The sequence below is a fragment of the Gorilla gorilla genome, chromosome 9, assembly GCF_029281585.2.
Source record: "Gorilla gorilla gorilla isolate KB3781 chromosome 9, NHGRI_mGorGor1-v2.1_pri, whole genome shotgun sequence".
In the NCBI taxonomy this organism is placed as follows: Eukaryota; Metazoa; Chordata; class Mammalia; order Primates; family Hominidae; genus Gorilla; species Gorilla gorilla.
This window is the reverse complement of record NC_073233.2, coordinates 36502897-36522806: the sequence shown is the minus strand read 5'-3', so window position 1 is coordinate 36522806 and position 19910 is coordinate 36502897. Positions and strand designations below refer to the sequence as shown.

Sequence of the window (19910 nt, the reverse complement as noted above, 5' to 3'; positions counted from 1 at the left end):
TCAACCTTAACTTTATTAAAAATAACCTAAGTCCATAAAGTTGGGAACAGTAGACACTGGGGACAAATAGATGGAGGAGAAAGGAAGGGAGGCAAAGGTTGAAAAACTACCTGTGTACTATTCTCACTCCCTGGGTGATGGGATCAATTGTACCCTGTTTAGAGAAAAACTCTCTCTACCTGTGTTCTTCCTGTACTCCCATACCATAAGAATCATCAACATAGAAGACTTCTGTGACCACATGTGTTGGGATTTTTCCCCACACACCAAACAGCAGGCACCAGCTGGGTGTCCTGTAATTCAGTTCTGACACTATCTACCCAGAGATGGTGTCAGATCCCATAGGTGTAGGGCTCAGTCCCCAAGACTGTCCCCCTGTCCCACCACCCCTGTCACAAGTCTCTAGAACTTCTGCCTGACTGGCTTCAAGTTGGGGTGCTCCCTCTTTGGGTTCAATTAATTTGCTGGAGCAGCTCACAGAACTCAAGGAAACACTGACATTTACCTGTTTATCATAAAGGATATTGCAAAGGATACAAATAAAGAGACGCATAAGGTGAGGTATGGAAGAAGGGGCGTGGAGCTTCCATGTCCTCCCTAGGTGTGCCACCCTCCAGGAACATCCATGTATCCAGAATCTCACTGAACCCTGTCGTCTTGGGTTTTTATGGAAGCATTTCTTTCCTCAGGCTGTAGGGTGGGACCTTCTCATGAGAAGGTCTTAAGATCCACAATCAGAAAGGCAGAGGAACATTAGAGTCCTGCTTTGGGGCAGGTGAAGGGAGGGCAGATCAGAGGCCTGCCCCTGAGACTTAACGTACCCAAACTTATAATAAAAGATTGTAAAAAGGGCTATGAGAGTTATGAGCTGGGAAGCATGGACAAAAACCAGTGTATAATCATAATACCACATACCCCCAAACTCAGCATCATGCAGTATACCCACATAACAAACCTGTACATGTACCCTCTGAATCTAAAACAAAAGTAGAATTTTTTGAAAAAAAGTCGTAACTCAATTTTTGAAGGATTCTTTTGCTGGTTATAGAATTTTAGGTTAGCAAGTTTATTATTTGTTCGTTGGTTGTTTTATTTCAGCACTTTATCTTCTTTGTTTCCATTGTTCTGAAGAGAATACTGTAGTCTTATATATTTTCTCCTTCTCAATGTAATGTGTCTTTTTTCCTCTGACTGCTTTTAAGATTATGTCTTTATCACTAATTTGCAGTAGGCTTTGCTGAACTTATGCTAATTTATGACATACCTTGGTGTGGTTTTCTTGGGGTATATCCTTCATGGGTTTCAGTGAGTTTCTTTAATATATAGGTTTATAGTTTATCAAATTAGAAAAAATTTCAGGTATTATTACCCAAAACTTTTTTTTTCTGCCTATTTTTCCACACTCCTTCCTCCTTCTCCCTTCAGAGATGCAACTTATGTGTCATAGATAGCTTCCTATTGTTCCCTAGGTCACTGAGTCCATGGCTTTAAAAAATTTTTTTTCTTCTTGGCCCTATAGTTTGGCTTTTTGCTATTGCTGTGTTTCAAATTTACTGATCTCTTTTTATGTAACATCTAATCTGATCAGAAGCCCATCCAATAAAATTGTCATTGTAGAAGTGTATTTTGCAGTTCTAAAAGTTCCATGTGTTTTTTTATATAGCTCATTTATTTCCTTATTATGTTTATTTTTTCCCTTAATTTTTTGATATTTATAACTTTTAAAGTCTTTAACTGCTGCCTTTATCCTCTCTTCGTTTCTTCTATTTATAGATCATATTTTATGCTTCTTGGTATGTTTAATACTTCTGATTTACTCTTGGTTCTATTTCTCAAAATTTTTGGAAATCAGAAAGAGATGTGGAGTGAAATTTTGGAGGGTCTTGTAGGAGGCCAATGTTGGCCAACCTAAGAGTCACTGGCAAAGTAGATCTCTTTAGCTGAGTGGAGATCTCTGGTAAGGAACAAATTCCCTGTATCTCTAGTTATAATTTTAACCAGAGACTAAAGAATATCTACTTCAAATGGACAAGTTCAACAATGCAGTGAATATTAGATACCCAACACCCTTAGAGAAAGCAGGAATAAATAATATTTATTGAGCAGCCACTAAGAGCCAGGTTCTGTGGTGAAATTATTTACATAATTTCATTTAGTACTGAAGGATGTGGAATCGGGTGGAAAGTCATAGAAGATGCCATTTGCCTTGATTAATCTTTTCTGGTTTGTGAGAAAAGGGTAAAAAATCAATTCTTTGTCATGAAACATAGTCTTCTAAAGGGAATTATTACTCTAAATGGACCACCTCAAGGCAAAGAACAAAGGGTTTCCCTAGTTTCTTTCTTAGGTAAATGATTCTTCTAATACTAATCCTGAATTCTGCCTCTTGAATAGCTTATAGTTTAGAGATAGAAAGAATATTACAGATAATGAAGCCCTGGTACTGGATTCTTTTTAGAGAGGAGGAACAGATCCAGAAGGTTAAGGCAATTGCCCAAGATCACAGTAACATCTAGTAGGAGATCTGGAATGAGAAGTTCAGTCTTTGAGACTTTGCCTGGTGCTCATACTGCTCTGCTCTGCTGTCCTTTCACCAGTCAGTTACTGAAAACAGTTGACCACTTCCACCATCTATTTTTAAGGTTATTTTCTTCTGCTGGATGGATAAACACTCAGAACCCCAAAGCAGTGTTCTAAGGTGAGTCCTTCATTTAGTAACTATTTATTTCTCAGAAGCTTATGCCATTCTTTCCATTCCTACAAATTAGCATCTACTCTCTTTCCTTTGGGATGCCAGGCATCACACAGCTACCCAATGGCAGCTACAACTTGTCTTTTTGACAAGACAGATAGTATTTCAGCAGAATTATGTTCCGTAGCATCAATCACCCTGGCAGGATATATGATAATAATTGGGAGACTCACCATGTGCCCCATTACACTTTTAAGTTGTTTATCGAGATTTAAATTTTTCCTATTACCCTGTCTTGTTGTCAATTTGTTGAAATTCTCCAATGACATAATCATTTCTTAAGTGCTTTGCCTCTGGTATATCTAAAGAAATTAGTCAGTGTGTATAGTTGCTGCCATTTATTTTGGAATGATTTGAGAATCATCTGGGACTAAGGACCGGATCAAATGTCACCTTTTTGGGGGGTGTATTGAGAAGCTGTTCTTGATACCCCCAGACTGGACCAGATGCTCACTTTTTGGCGCCTGTGTACACTGCACTTCCCTCTATCAGAACCCTCATCCCTCTACACTATTATTGTTTCTTTATGAGTTTTTCTCCTTTGTTATAAGGTAGGTTCTTTTAAGACAGATTTTTTTTTTTTTGTAGTCAGACACACCTGGGTTCAAGTCCTGACTCTGTTACTTACCAGCAGTGCATTTTGTGGCAGTTACTTAAACTATCGGAATTTCAGCTAGCTCATCTGTAAAATGGGCATAATGATACCCCCTTGCAGAGAAGTTTTAAAGATTAATGGAGGACATGTGTATAAAGTACACAACGTAGAATTGTACAAATGAAGCATTCACTAAGTGAGAGCTAGCATTATATTTTTTAGGTTATTATCCCATGGCAAAGCACAATGCCTGTCACAGGGTGGATGTTAAAAACAAATGCATGTTGAATAAACAGATGACCACCAATATTTCTTAAACTCTTCCTGTGTGATGCTGTTTTCCATATTATACCTGATATTATAGTTATGTTTACTTGCCTCAGTATCTTTCCTCTTGGAGTTTTTAGTCCATGAGAGGAGATGTTGATTTTATCCTTGCCAAATGGAAAGGTAGACGTGAGATAAATGAGAGAGGCTTAATGTATATTTTTCTGGCTTCTATCCCAGCCTCTCCCCTAACTGCAAAAGATACTAGATGCCCTTTAGAAAGTCAGCTCAAGTACCCTCCACAAATGTTTAACAGTTAGAAACTCCAGGCTACAATCAGCAGGGCTCAGAATAAGTGCCAGAGCCAGTTTCTGAGCCTTGAGGGTAGATTGTCCCTTCTGAGAACTGACTGGGGCAGGTCTCATATTTTCTCGTACATGATAAAATTGCTATGCTTGTTTTAAAAATACTGAAATATGTATTTTCCAGGGGAAAATATTATATTTCTGCCCTTAGCTCCTTAAATGACCCCATGCATGTGCACCCTGGCCACCACAGACCCTCTCCAGGATCTCCTCAACCTTTTCAAGGTCCAGCAACTTAAGAGTTGTTCCTTGTCATGGCAAAGGGCCTCCAGGACTGTATCCATTCTAGTTGCTTGGTGTCTGCTTACCAGCTGCTAAGTAGTTTGATAGCACCTTTTTGCACAAGTAGCTGCTCTCTGACCCCCTTCTTGGTCTTGCGGGTTTCTTCTTCTCTTTGCATCTGGCTTATAATCTGTTTTGGTCCTGCCAGCTCCTGGGACCACCCTTCCCTACCATCCTCAGCTCTCACCAGTCCTCCTCTGTCTAGTCTAGCCTTGGCACCCTCTGCATATGGTATGTCTGGCAATGGTTGAAGTCTCCTCCCTTGATCAAAGGATCTTCTCAAACCTCATGTTAAGGGTACAACTTAGCCTTTAATTGTGGGCTCTGCCTCTTGGGGTAGGTTAACCAGGTATTCTGTTTATACAGGACATGTCCTGTATGTAATGATTTTGACTTGTATCTTACAATGATTTTGTCAGGATATTTAAATGTCCTTATTTCAGCTTTTATAGAAAAATACAGCAATTAGCTATTTTTCAAATTTAGCTGAGTTTCTTGCTTTTTTTTGCCTCCTTAAGATCTGGTAACGTTACCTTCCTACCGTGAGGAACACAATTTTACCCTCATTTTCCTGCATGGTTTTTTTTTCAGTCTCTGGACTGATGTTTTTTCCCCTTCTGTCTAAGATGCTACGTGTTATACAAACTAAGGGTCTGCACTAATTCCCTGATAATTAGGACGCAAACAATAGTTACTGAATAAATGAACAGGTGAATGAAAGAAAATAGTTTGCCCCATAGGATCTCTTTCCCTTTAGGATCTCATTTAGAATACAGCAGGGCCTTTGAATCTGAAAAAATAGTAGCTATACTGGAAGCTAAACTCTATCAGGAGGAAGCCATACTGCTTTTATACTGCCACTGCTCTCTATATTTAATTATATTTTGTTTTTCTCTTAGCAATTAGTAAAGTGCCAGTCTGTGTCAGATGTGGTTCCAAGAGAAGATGTTTTTGTCCACACTTGAGCCAAAGTGTTAAAGGAACAGCAGCACACTTAGGGTGGGAGGTGGGGGAGAGTGGAGATGGAAAGTAATTAATATTTATTGAGCAACCATCATGTACTTTTTTAGACATGATCTCATTTTATCCTCACAGCAACCCTGCAAAGTATATTCTAAATAAAGAATCAGGTTTAGCCAGGCTAGGTAACTTGCTCAAATCCTAGAGTTAGTAAATGGAAGAACTTGGATTTAAACCGTGGTCTTTCCACACAAAACCATCCTGCCTCCCATTTCTAGGAGTATCATAGTGGCTGGTGATAGCAGGAGTGATCAAAGCCAGAGAACTCAAGGGGAAGGTAACACCTTAAGACGGTGTCAGACCCACCCATTCTCTATCTCTTCCCCTCTCTATCTCTCGTTTCTACCTTCCATTTATTCATTTATATTATATTTACTGAGGACCCCTTGGCAGCAGGCATAGTTCTAGATTCTCTGGATCATGATGAGCTGATAAATAAGATACATAGTCCCCGATCTTGTACAGTTATAGTCTAGGATTTATTACAGATATTGAAAAACTGATTTCAAGCATGATGTAATTGTTAAAGTCATTTTGGAAATATGTAAGAAGATAATAGAGTATGGCAGTTGTTGGAGAGGTGGGGATCAGCAAAGGCCTCATGGAGATAGGAATATGTGGGTTGCAATGTGAGAGATAAGAATTTAGCTATGCCAACAGTTGGAGACGTGTTGTTTCAGGCAGAGGAAACTGCAAGACGACAAAGATATGATGCATTCATGAAAATGTGATATGATTGGCTTATCTTTCAAAAGAGAAAGCTGGAGAATCCCAGACTTCTTTCAATTAAGGAAGCCATCTTGTTACAATAGGAAGAGGTCATGAGCCCTGAGTGCTCAGGAAAGGATATTACATAGAGAAATATTTGGGTAGAGAACAGGGCAACCATACAGGCTTTTTTGATTACAAGTACCTGAAGAAGGCAGAGGCAGAAAGTAAGAATAATTAAATGAGCAAATGAAGAAGTGAGGGACTGAGGGGACACTTAAGGTTGGCTCATTTGATAAACAAAATCTCCAACTGCAGTGGCAGCTCTGACGTTGATGGTTTTGAAACTGCATTTGGAATGAGAAGACAGTGAAATTGTAAAAAGCCACTTTGCTCTGGCAAAGACTATAAGTGGCAGTTGGAATTATGATCAAATTCAATCTCCCCAATTCTGTAGTTATAGACTGTTTTCCAAAAGTGTAGGTAGGTAGGCTGATTAAACTACAGGCTCTAAAATAGCCAAATGCTTCCTCCAAATGTTTAATATCCAAGCTAGGCCCTTCATCACAAAATACTTTCTGTATTAAATATTAATTGAAATAATTTCATTTTGCAGATTCAATACTTAAAATATCAATTTAGATGATGGATCATGAACTTTAAAGCTGGAAGAAACAGTAAATGTATCTCTCTCCCTACTGCCTGCATTGACAGCTGAGGGAGCTGGAATCCAGGGAGGTAAGTGAGTGTCCAGGATTAAAGCCAGGTTATGAAGTTAAACTGGGATATTGCGTTTTTTTCAGATTAAAAAGAAAAAAGAAAATCAGGTTGATAAAGAGCCTCAGGTCTAACTGAATTGTCAACTAATGGTATGTAGAAATTTCGTGATATTTTCTTGCTTTGACAAATATTTATTTTTCTGGCTTTTAACTCTAACAAAATCTTCAGACTAAAGTGATTGTTGCTATTAGAAATCTGGGCCAGGTGCGGTGGCTCAAGTCTGTAATCCCAGCACTTTGGGAGGCCAAGGCAGGTGGATCACGAGGTCAGGAGATTGAGACCATTCTGGCTAACATGGTGAAACCCCATCTCTACTAAAAAAAATACAAAAAAAGCTAGATGACGAGTTAGTGGGTGCAGCGCACCAGCATGACACATGTATACATATGTAACTAACCTGCACAATGTGCACATGTACGCTAAAACTTAAAGTATAATAAAAAAAAAAAGAAAAAAAAAATTAGCTGGGCGTGGTGGCGGGCACCTGTAGTCCCAGCTACTCGGGAGGCTGAGGCAGGAGAATGGTGTGAATCCAGGAGGCGGAGCTTGCAGTGAGCTGAGATCATGCCACTGCACTCCAGCCTGGGCTACAGAGCAAGATTCCATCTCAAAATAAATAAATAAATAAATAATAAAAAATTAAAAAGTAGAAATCTGAATGACATCCTATTAAAAGTGTGTGTGTATGGGGGAGGACTTTTGTAAACATGGCAAGTTTAGTTAATTATGAATGGTGGAATATTCCAGAATCTTCTCCCCTTTGTGCCGTGAGAAAATGCTTCATAAGATGTAGAATCCTAAGAAAGTAGTGTGCCTCTCCTTTTTGTTCAACCCATAGTAAGCAACTACTTTGATCTCAGTTGCATCCTGGGTACGAAGTGTTGTAGTTGGGGTGGGATGTACAGACATCCTTCAGTCTCAGGAAATTTACCATTTAGATGACAATTTTGGTAATGACTAGACAAAAATGAATGTCTGTATTGGAGTATGAAAGGGGCAAATGCAATTGCTAGTAGAGCTGGAATGGATATTTTTGCAGTGCAGGCTTGGGAGTAAAAAAAAGTGAGCAATCAACAACTGGTACCTAGAACTATTTCTCCCTTTGTCAGGGAGAAGGGAGTTGAAAAGTGCATAAATAAAGCCAGGTAAGACAGTGCAGTTGCGCTCTGACTTGAAGTTAGGAGGGGGTTGGAGGAGTTATTCAGAACTTTTCCTAACTTCAGGATTCAAGTCATTCCATGTCTCTGTACTAAGAAAAGACTGGGTGATGGGAATAATGTAATATATTTGCCACACTCACAAGAGATTATATGGGCTGATGCCCAGAAACCCATTAGTAATAGCTAAGTAAGTGTCTCTCTGTCCCCATAGGCCTACTGGCAGACATTGCTAATCAATCATGACATTCTTTTCCCCTCTGAGACTTAGAATCTTTCTCAACACCACATTCCAAGCAAACACTAACAAATGTTATAAAACTGAGCTCCAATCCTTATGCTAAGTTATATGGTAAAGGGACATCAGCAGTGCTTGGAGTAGCCCAAAAGAAGAGATGGCGTGACCTGGGCTTTGAAGGACGGGTTCAATTTGAGCAAGCGGAGAAGAGTCTTGGGAAACAGCACCAGAGACACTTAAGTGTAGAGAAGGTAATGAGTGTGGCAGTTGGGAGGAGACTAAAGATGCTGACCTACATAGAGGAAAGGGTCTGTGTAGGAATAGGAAGAAGTAGAGTTGGACAAGAACAGTAAGACGGATATGCCAAACATTCTAAAAAATTGTTGTGATTGGAAATAGGACGTTATTATAGGCTGATACAGAATTGCTGAATTGTGATGTGGTAAAAGTGGTGATCAAGCTCCTCAGGAGAACAAGGCACTGGAGTTAGGGAAGCCAGCTAAGGCAGATATTAAAGGAATGCAGGAGTGAGGTGAGGATGCCCTATTCTGATGGACAAAGGCTGGAAGAAATGCAACTCATACTTTTATTCACCAAATATGTATTGAGTATCATTTCTGTGCTGAGCACTAATCTAGGTGCTGGCATACAGCTGAAAGCAAGACAAATAAGATCACTACTTACTGGCATTTACACTGTAGTTAAGGGAGACAGACAAGAAACATGTTGGTTTATTTCAGGTACCTCTTATCATGGTATCTCTTATTTTTATAAATAAAATTGAATAATACGGCAGAGAGCTATGCAAGGGGAGGGTGCACTTTAGATTTAGCAGCCAGGAGAGGCACCTAAGCAGATGACACTTGAGTTGATACCTCAGTGATAAGAAGGAGCTTGATATGGTTTCGCTCTATGTGCCCACCTAAATCTCATCTTGAACTGTAGTCCCCATGTGTTGAGGGAGGGACTTGTAATTCCCATGTGTTGAGGGAAAGAAGTGATTGGATCTTGAAGATGGTTTCCCCCATGCTATTCTTGTAATAGTAAGTGAGTTTGCACGAGATCTGTCATATTAATTAGTGTTTGGAAGTTCCTCCTTTGTGCTTCTCTTTCCTGCCAACTAAGGTCGGCAGCACGAAGGTGCTTGCTTTCCCTTCACCTTCAGCCATGATTGTAAGTTTCCTGAGGCCTCCCCAGCCATGTGGAACTGTGAGCCAATTAAACTTCTTTCCTTTATTAATTACCCAGTCTTGGGTACTTCTTTATACCAGTGTGAAAATGGACAGAGCTACCATGCAAAGATAGGGGTATGAACTCTGTAGGTGGGGAGCCCAGTAAGTGGGAAGGTTCTGAGGCAGGTAAACCAGGCTGTATGGTCACCTGTCCTCTGAGGTCCTATCTGCATTGGTCTTAACACCTCTTGATCTCATCTTTACCACTCGTCCTCTTCACCCATCCTTCTGGGCCACACAGACCTCCTAACTGATTCTCAGACACATGAAACATGATGTTCTTTCTCCAGATAGCTTCACAGCTCATTCTTTTTTTTTTTTTTTGAGACAGAGTCTTGCTCCGTCACTCAGGCTCGAGTGCCATGGTGCAATCACAGCTCACTGCAGCCTCCACGTCCCAGGCTGAAATTATCTGCTCACTTCAGCTTCCCAAGTAGCTGGGACTGCAGGCATGCATCACCACGCTTGGCTATTTTTTAAAGTTTTCTATAGAGATGAGGTCTTGCTATATTGCCCAGGTTGGTATTGAACTCCTGGGCTCAAACAATCTTGCCTGCATGTATTGAAGGAAGTGTTGGAATTACAGGCATGAGCCACCATGCCTGACCTCATTCTTTTAGTTCCTGTAGGTCTCCATGCAAACACCATCTTATTGGAGAAGGCTTTCCTGAACATTTTATGTAAATTGTATTTCACTCACTTCCACTCCTAGTCCCCTTCCATGTTTTATTTTTCTCCATGGCACTTATTTTTCTTCATTGCTCTCCGTTATTTCTTTTGATTTTGCTCCATGGTACTTATCTTCTTATATTCTTGCTTATATATGTATTATTTTTTTTCTTCCTACTAGAGTGAGGGTTCCATGCATGAGGCAGGGAAATTTTTCTGATCACTATTGTATTCCCAGAATCTAAAACAAGGTCTGGCACATGGCTTAATAAATACTTGAAAATTAATGCAAGAACGTATGATGAACAGCGTTCAGCTGCTTGGTTGTAGCTGTAGCCAGTAACAGCAAAGTCAAAGCTCAGCTCCCTCCCCTGACCCTGTAGAGTCAGTGTTTGTATCCCAAGGCTGTGGCATCTTCAGCTCTTGCAGTTCTTCGTGTTATCCCACCTAAATATGCACATATTCCCATGTTCCAAAAACTGTTGAACTTGTGTTTTTCCTAAGTACATCTAATTGAACAATCTGTGTTTCTACCTGAGCTTTTTCAATTTATATCCTCTCTTGAAAGCTTGCTATAGTAACAAACACACATTTTTTTTTAAGTTCTTCAGTGGATTTTTCCAAGTCAGGTTAAGAAATATTCCCTAGGAGCTTTATGGTAGACAACTTGACCTAACCTACATCTCTGCCTCATTCCTCACTATTGTATGTCAGGCCTTTTGTATTTATTCAACAGGAAAGGGACCACTTAAATGTCTCTAGGAATGCCCTGATTTTCTATGTCCTGGTGACTTTCCTGTTTCATTTCTTCTGTTTTGAATATTCTTGGAAAATTCTGGTAGCCCTTTAATTGTTTAAAGCTCAACTTATGGAACACCACCAAAAGCCTCCTTTGGCTCATTTAAAGAGAGGTGATTCCTTTTTTCTTCATTTTAATGACTGTATTTTATTACATGTTTGACATACTCATCATACTCCATTGCAAATGTTTCCTAAAATATCTCCGCCATTACCCAATGTCCTCTAAGTGCAAAGACTACATGCCATCTCCTTTGCTGAATGGTACTTGTCATATATAATAGATAATAAAACATCATACAAATAAGAAATTGCATGTGAAGATAGATTAAGTTCTAGAAATAATAGAAATGTTTTAGCCATCTCTAATTTTTATTGATACCACTAACTTCGAAGTGTTTGAAATATGCCACATCTATTCAATACTCTTTGAAACTGAGGAGATGGCACAGAGCAAAGAAGTGCCTATCATTCATATAGTCTCTAATTTCATTACCATATAGAACCTTTGTCCTTATTGATCAGACTGTTATGTTAGATGGCTTTATTTTCCACAGGGTCTTTTGCTGCTATGTCTCCTTCAGGGCTCAGCAGATGATACTCCACTTTTTTGCTTGACAAAGTATTTTCACACCCTAACCCATGCAGAAATGGGGTAGTATATCTAACTCATAGGAAACACAAAGCATTAGCACATACAACGTGGTCTATAACTTCCAATACAAAAGGCAGTGTAGCACTGTGGTGGAGCAAGGGTTTTGCAACCAGAGCGAGCTAGCTTTAAGTACTGGCTCTGTGATTTTCTCGCTTTGTGAAATAGGGAGCCTCAGAACTTCAGGTTCAGCATATATAAAACAGAATAATTCACTCACAAAGGCAGTTATGAGAACTTGGTACAATTCTTGGCATGTAAACCTTTCAGTACATGGTCGTACCCACTGTTTTCAGGGAGCTTAGGTTTTAATGACAAGACAAAGGTCATGCCTAAAATATTTGGAAAATAATCACAACATTGGGTAATGAAATGTGGTACCCTGAGAAGGTTTGTTTGTGGGCTTGTAATAATCAGAAAATCTTTCCAAAATAGAAAGAGTAATTTGAGAAGGACTATAAAGGATGAGTAGGAATGGACTAGATAGAAATAGATAGACCATCTCAAGAAGCCAATGAAAAGTTAATGGAGGTTGGGTGAACATTAATTCATAAGACATTCAAGCCATGTCCAGTGTACAGAAAACAGAGTCTGTTGCTGCTGTTGTTGTCACTTCCCTTGGAGACGACATGTAAGGCCAGCAGGGAGCCAGGCTCAAAGACAAAGAATAGATGCGGAGAGAACTGGGTTTACAGTCTTCCCTGGTTCCCTCAGGGCTGCGCTTGAAGCTCCCTAAATCCCAGAGCACGAGAGCGGTACGTTCTTCCAGCTGTCAGTCCAGATAGAGAATACCTGCAGCTAAAGAGCTATGGGACTTCCCTTCAGCCTGGCCTGGTTAACACATGGAACTGGCCTGAGTAAATGCCCTTTGTGGTCAGCTACAGGAAACCCCTATGTCTTATGGAAAAGCTGCTCAAGCTGAGCATCCTTCAATTCCTGCTCAAAGGCAGCAGAAACAAAGATATGTGCATGTGGAAGAATAGAGCATTTAACTACTCTCTGTAAGGTTGAAAAGAAGGAAGGTATGCAAGCATATTTAACACATTGCAATGTTGTAGTTCATGAGGTTTTTCTAAACTAAGTGATTCCTGACCAAATGACAATAAATTCTAAACTTGGGTTGGAGCCAGGCATAGTGGCTCATGCCAGGCGCAGTGGCTCCCAGCACTTTGGGAGGCTGAAGTGGGCAGATCACGTGAGCTTAGGAGTTCGAGGTTAGCTTGGGCAACATGGTGAAATCTTGTCTCTACAAAATATACAAAAAAAAAAAAAAATTAGCTGGGCATGGTGGCATGTGTCTGTAGTCCCAGTTAGTAGGGAGGTTGAAGTGGGGGGATCACTTAAGCCTGAGAGGTTGAGGCTGCAGTGAGCTGTGATCATGCTGCTGCTCTCCAGCCGGGGTGACAGAGCAAGATTCTGTCTCAAAATAAATAAATAAATAAATAAGCAAACTTGGGTTTGAGTGGAGGTATGTGAGATGTAGCAAGATGTCTCTTCAAACGGCCTGCTCAGCCTTTTATTCTTTAATTCCCATAATTCCCAATACTGCCCCACCTTTCTTCTCCTTTACTGCTTTCTGACTTTACTACGTGCCCAGGCATACCACAGCAACAGTGACGTTATCAACAGCAGCTCACATTCCTTTCCTTATTTAAAAATAGACTGACTCTCTAGTTTGCTGCAGATGACCCCTTCCTCCTTTCCCCTCTCTCCCATTACACGTCTACCTTATTTAAAAAAGCTTAAATGTTTATCCAGTCAAGTCTAGTTTAAATTATACAGTCCAACCCCACCACTGGGGAAAAGACACAAAGGCAAAAGTCATGTTAAAAATAAAAACTTCTATTCTCCTTTGTTCTAAGTACTCTAGTAGCAACCAGCCATATGGGAGACACCCTTCTGCACAAAAGTAAATTTGCTTTACAAAAAATCCTTTATCTAAGTGCCCATTTTTCCTTAGGACTTTGAGCCTTCTTTCTAACAAGGTGCATGTTCTTAGGTGTATATAGTTATGTAGTAGCCCTTTGTGGCCAACTTCCACGGCAAACATTTTACTATACCTGCTCTCTCCAAGGTCACTAGTCATCTCCAGATTTGAAACTCATGATTTTTCCCATCAGTTCTCAGCCTTCTTGCTCAAGCTGCCTCATTTTCTCTTTCCTTTGACTATTTCCTTTGGGAGATTAAGATAATGCACCTTGTCTTAAAGCTGTTGGCTACTTTTCTTATCCAGTTACTTGAAGATAGGGAATATATCTTATTCATATTCCTAACCTGTCCACCACAGTAATTTTCAAGTACAAATGTTTAAACCAATGAATAGCTTTGCTCCTTATATATGAGTCAAGGACCTCTACAATGAGTTATGTTGCTTTGCCTTTCTAATTTATACTCATCACAAATTTCTAATGGGCCTCTTTTCTAAGCATGAGCCAGTACATTTGATTCCTGTTATTATCCATATAGGCCATTCTTATTACTACATGCTCATGCATAAGTTTGGAAGAGCAATACTGGATGTAGCATCTCTAAGCCATGTGATATTATAGAGCTCAGTGAGAGTTTTGAAGCATCAATGTGCCAGAAGCCAGCAGAATTGCAATCTCACCTTTATTCACCGAGTAACTTTAGGCAAGTCATTTGTTTCCCCAGTTTTTTTGGAATAAGCAAACAAAACACAAGGAGATATTTGCCTGAGAGGTTTGTGGCAAGGGTCAAATTAAGGAATATTTGTGAAAATGCTCTGTAACACATGAAATGTTATATAAATTGGTTGAATGATGATATTGCAGAGTTTCACATTGAACTGTATGCTAAATTGGGGAATATTTAATAGGGAAAATGAAGAAACATCAACTTGTTCAAAGTATATTTTAACATAAATCACAATATATGTTATTTCCATAAAATGTAGCTTGACATTTGTGGGGAAATCATATTATTGGTTCCAATCAACAATTTCAAAAGCATTTTCTGCAGATACATGAATAAGTATTTTTGTTTATACAAATTTGGAAAACACTGAATCAAAGTTCACAAAATTCTGTGTTATAACTCCTTATACCTTTTAATTCAGTTTCATTGAGAAATTTCTAAAATGGGGGTGTTGAAGTTGTATGTGTTTGTGTGTTGTACGTGTGTGTGTGTGTATAGAGTATATCTTGCCATATTTCCTGAAAATAGATGAATAGAAAATGTCCTTCCATTTTTCTACAGAGCATCATGGGTCTAGAATTCCATATAACATTTTAGAAAATGCTACTCTTGTGGCCCAAACTATTCTGTGATCCAATTACTTAGCTGGAAGATAGGCCTGCAGGAATAGTAGGTAACCTGTCAAATGTACTATATATTCTTGGGATGTGACCAGAATGCATGATCTAGCTTTGATTTGGTTTATCAGAGAAAGTCATTACCATGGTATTCATTACTCTCAAGCAAATGGGCATCCTGAAAGGGAGACCCAGATGGCTGAGCTAAGATGTGGATGAGATTGGTTAGAAAGACTTACCAGGCTTTTCAATGATAATGTCAATGCAACCACAGAAATCATCCCGGCTAACTACCCACTGAATCATTTCTTAATACTCGACCTTCTCCAACTAGACCTATGAGAGATCTTAAAAGAAAAATATAAGTTTATAGAATTCTATTTGGACACACTTTTTGTCATTCATTCTTTTCTGAAAGAATTTGCCAGTATCTGCACCAATGGAAATCACAAGTCTTGGGTTCTAAAAGGCTAAGAATAAACCTCGGGTTGGGGTGGCTTTTGCCATACATTTGATGAGAAGGCCTCTCTGCCAAGACAAGCTGAGAGTACTAAAAATATTAGAAAAAGGGTCACAAATGGACAGTTCACTGGCTGCCTTTAGCACTCAGATATTATCTGTTTGGGGCACAGAGTGTTTTGAAAACCAAGTAATTAGGTCACAATTGAGATCTTGAAAAATTCAGAGACTCAGCAATATGGGGCCACATTTCTGTGTGAAAGCCATCAGTGATAACTGAGCAGTACTTGTTTAGATGGGGCATATGCTTCCAATTTACCCTGGTCCTTAATTCTTTTTTGTTTTTGGATGTGAGCTATTTCACTGAATTATTTTCACCTGCTTGGCCCTATAGTACTTTATGGTTGGTATCCTCTGTATTAGTAGTATTGTTATTCAGAGCCTTCTAGCATGAATACTTCTTCCAACCATTCTACTTAGGAACACACGCACTGTTGTTAGGAATGTAAATTAGTACAACTACTATGGAAAACAATACAGAAGTTCCCTGAAAAACAACAAGTAGAACTACCATATGATCCAGCAATTCCACCACTGGGTATCTATCCAATACAGTGGAAATCAATATATCGAAGAGCTATCTTCACTCTTCTGTTTATTTTACCACTATTCACCATAATCAAGATACGGAATCAACCTAATAGTCCATCAGAAGATGAATGGATAAATAAAATGTGGCATCTTTATACAATAGAATATTATTCAGCCGTAAAAGTAATAAAATGCTGTCGTTTGCAGCAACATGGATGGAGTTGAAGGTTATTATTTTAATTGAAATAAGTCAAGCACAGAAAGACAAATATTGTGTGTTCTCACTCATATGTGGGAGCTAAACAAGCAGATATCACAAAGATAGGAGTAGATTGGTAGTTATCAGAGGCCAGGAAGGTAGTGGGGAGGAGGGGAAAAGAGGGTGATTAATGCAGGGGTCCCTAACCCCCAAGTCCTGGACCAGTACTGGTCTGTTAGGAACCCAGCGGCACAGCAGGAGATGAGTGGATGAGCGAGCATTACCCCCTGAGCTCAACCTCGTGTCAGATCAGCTGCGACAGTAAATTCTCACAGGAGCACAAATCCTGTTATGAACTGTGCATGCGAGGGATCTAGGTTGTGTGCTCCTTCTGAGAATGTAACTAATGCCTGGTAATCTGAGGTGGAACAGTTTCATCTTGAAACCATCCACATCCCTTCCCCCACCCCCATCCATGGAAAAATGGAAAATTGGCTTATATCAAAGCAGTCCCTTGTGCCAAAAAGGTTGGGGACCACTGGATTAATGGGTACAAATATACAGTTAGGCTGGGTGCAGTGGCTCACGCCTGTAATCCCAGCACTTTGGGAGGCGGAGGTGAGACAATTCCTTGAGATTAGGAGATCGAGACCAGCCTGGCCAACATGGTAAAACCTGGTCTCTACTAAAAATACAAAAATTAGCCAGGTGAGTTGGCACACACCTGTAGTCCAGCTACTCAGGAGGCTGAGGCGGGAGAATAGCTTGAACCTGGGAGGCAGAGGTTGCAGTGAGGCAAGATTGCGCCACTGCACTCCAGCCTGGGAGACAGAGAGAGACTCCATCTCAAAATAAAAATAAAAATAAAAAATAAAAAAAACAAGATGTGGTTAGAAGAAATAAGACAGTATTCAACTGATCAGTAAAGTGATTGTATTAGCAATAATCTATTGTGCATTTCAAAATAGATGAGAATGATTTGAATGTTTCTAGCATAAAAGAAAGACAAGTATTTAAGGTGATGGATACCCCAGTTACCCTGATTCGATCTTTATACATTATATGAACGTATTAAATTACCATATGTACTCCCAAAAATGTACATCTGTGTCAGTAAAAAAAAGAAGAAAAATAGTCTTTTTATGTTTGCCAAAATATTTAGCATTTCTGGTGCTTTTCATTCCTTCTTTAAAACTCTGAGATTCCATCTGGCATCATTTTCTTCCTGCCTGATGAAGTACCTTTATCATTTCTTGTAGGGCATATCTGCTGGTGAAAAATTCTATTAGTTATCAATTATTTGGAGATGACCTTTTCTTTCCTCCTTTCTTTTCCCTTTCCTTTTCCTTTTCTTTCCTTCTGCACTTTAAAGGTATTATTTTACTGTCTTCAGGACTTAATTTTTTAACATTTTATTTATTTAGTTGACAAATAAAAATTGTATATATTATGTACTTAAAAATATGTGTACATTGTGGAATGGATACATTGAGCTAATTAATGTATATGTCACTTCACATACTTATGTGGTGAGAACTCTTAAAATCTACTCTTTTGGCAATTTTGAATAATACAATACACTGTTATTAACTACAGTCACCATGTTGTACAGTAGACCTCTTGAATTTATTCCTAGCTAACTGAAAATTTGCATCCTTTGAGCAACATCTCCCCAACTTTAGCTACTGCCACCCCTTCCTCCCAGGCCCTGGTAACACCACCATACTGCTCTTTACTTCTATGAGTTCAACTTTATTTTAGTTTCTAAGTATAAGTGAGATTATGTGATATTTGTATATCTGTGCCTGATTTATTTCACTTAACATAATGTCCTCCAAGTTCAGTCATGTTGTCACAAATGACAATATTTTCTTCTTTTTTAAGGCTGAGTAGTATTCCATTGTGTACATATCACCACCTTTTCTTTATCCATTCATTTGTTGATGGAGACTTAAGCTAATTCTCTGTCTTGTTTGAGTAGGCAATTAACTTGGACTCAAGTTGCAAACTGTCTCCTTAGCAAAAGATATCATGCAGCTAAGGAGATGGTTTGCAACTTGGGTCCAAGTTATTGCCTGCTCAAAGAAGGCACTGCATTATGGCTTTTATTTCTATTGGTCTTCTTTAAAGATTGGGCTAGATATATTAGGGGCTCAGCATCTACTGTTAATTTAACTTGCAAACCTCTCAACTGAAACACTTTGCACTATCTTTCCCATCCTCCTCATTATGTCGACCTAACAATTTTAATATTCAAATATATCATGCAGATTTACCAATTCAAAAATACAAAGATATGTTTTAAAGGATGTTCTTTGAAGCTTAATTGCTAATTGCTATTTGCTAAAATTTCTGAAAAAATGTCAGCCAGGGTCTGGGTAAATAAATCATGATATATGCATAAAAATTCATGATATCCGACTAGCTAAAAATAGATGTATAAGTCTTGCAATAAAAATATTTCCAAAATATATTATATAGAAAAAGCAAGATAATAGGATTTGAATTCTGTATATATTTATATACATAAAGCTGTATATAGAGAGAGTGTCTGTAGGTAATGGTGAAGGGAGACTTTTTGTGGTTTGTTTTTTAACCAGGGTATGCACTGATTTTTATACTGAAAAATTAAAATTCATGTCACAAGGCTCTTCCTCAATATACCAATGGGGAGAAAAATAAGTGTGAAAATTTAATCCTTAATATAGCTTTTTTTTTTTTGCAACATCCCCCTCTCACCTTTGCTAAATTTTACCTATAAAGTCATTTTTTTAAAGAACTAATGGGGAAAACCAATCTGAAGAGTAAAAAAAAAAAAAAAAAACGAAAAAAAACCCCTCAACATTTTACTTTTTCCTTAACATAGATGTCAGTGTTTTATTTAATACCTAGAATTTTCTGTTTTAAAGGCTGGGTTGAATAGTGCTTTCAGCAAAGAAGAAAGATAGAATTTATTTATTTATTTTTAAGTATGATGGCCTACAATCTTCTCTGTTACAAAAACCCACACCAAAGAGATGACAAAATGACTTGCTGAAGGACATCATCCTGAGAAGATAAATAGACGTTAAAATGGTTTTGGCCTGAAAAATCAATTTGGTTGTCTATAGGCCTCATGGAAAGAAAATCACCTTTGCTGAGGAAAATATTATTTCTACCTCTGAGAGGGCCAAACCAGTATCAGGGAGGAAGGAAGGCTCTTTTTTTTTTTTTTTTTTTTAAATGATGACACTTTCTCCAACAAAGAATGAGTGTTTACAGAAAAATAGGGGACATATACTTATTTTTCTCAGCATTGAAGGAAAACCTTGTCCTTCTTTATCGTTCGCCCAGCTACAGGGCATTACTGACATATATGTATAGGACAGAGAGACAAAAAGCCATGCCATGCTGTGAGGGCAACAGACTGATGTCTTGGTGAAGAAAAACAAAAAACTTTGAAGGTGAGAGAAGAATAACAGGGAAACGTAGGTAAAGAAGGACCAGCTGAGCAAACTCTTCCTGGTTGAGAGTCGGCAGCTGGCTGCAGCTTTCTTTTCTGTGTTGGGTGACCCATGGGAAGAACAACCACTATAGATTTTCTGTAAGGAGCAAGCAGAAGCATGAATAGCCTTCCAGCAACTTCTGGGAAAGGACTAGCCAGAGCTCTCTGACTTGTCACTAGCAGTCAGATTGGAACCAGTTGATTTATTAGGATGAGGAGAGCCAGAATAAGAAGTTGGGGGAGAGGGATTAGGAAGATTTGGAAGAGTCAAGACCTCATTCAAGAGGTCTCATAGAAAAGAATTGATTGTTTGAGCTCTAAAACCAGCTGAGGGTTTAATGCAGATGTTAGGAAGGGATTAGCATCCATAAGCATCTTCTAATGGCAATA

General features: G+C 38.9%; 1 long non-coding RNA gene across 1 annotated transcript in view; it reads left to right on the top strand.

The window, feature by feature from the left end:
* The window catches only part of LOC129525621 (uncharacterized), a 289944-nt gene that overhangs the window by 155069 nt on the left and 114965 nt on the right, over positions 1 to 19910 (top strand). The window contains exons 4-5 of the long non-coding RNA XR_010135457.1: positions 2643 to 2698; positions 6606 to 6727. This is a non-coding gene — a long non-coding RNA (uncharacterized lncRNA). The remainder of the gene's footprint in view (positions 1 to 2642; positions 2699 to 6605; positions 6728 to 19910) is intronic.